The sequence below is a fragment of the Pteropus medius genome, unplaced genomic scaffold, assembly GCF_902729225.1.
Source record: "Pteropus medius unplaced genomic scaffold, Ma_sr-lr_union100, whole genome shotgun sequence".
Lineage (NCBI taxonomy): Eukaryota > Metazoa > Chordata > Mammalia > Chiroptera > Pteropodidae > Pteropus > Pteropus medius.
Genome location: NW_024341756.1, coordinates 806,828 through 807,245, shown reverse-complemented (window position 1 = coordinate 807,245; position 418 = coordinate 806,828).

Below are 418 nucleotides of genomic sequence, written 5' to 3'. Positions count from 1 at the left end.
CGGGACTGAGGCGAGGTGGGCGCGGGCTGCGCGGGAGGATCTGGCAGGGGCGGGGCGGGGCAGTGAGGAGAACGGGACGGGCGGGGCCAGGATGCGGGCGGAGTGCGGTAGAGGCGGGGCTGGGGTACCGGCCGGGCGGCGCCTGGTGCACATCCAGTGAGGCGCTCACTGGTAGCCGACTAGTGCTGGACGCGGAGTGCGGGTGTTGGCCAGGCGGGGCAAGAGTAGGAGCGCCCCTCCGCGTGCACAGCCACTCTTTCTCAGCCTGTGCGTCCGTTCGCGGTCCCAGCGCTTCGCCCTTACCCACCTCTCATTGAAAGCACGCGGAGATGTGGGATCTGGGCGGCCTGGCTGGGATGAGCCCAAGCGGACGTAGGGACTAGGCGGGCGCCCCGCCTCCAGGCTCTTGGCGCTGAGC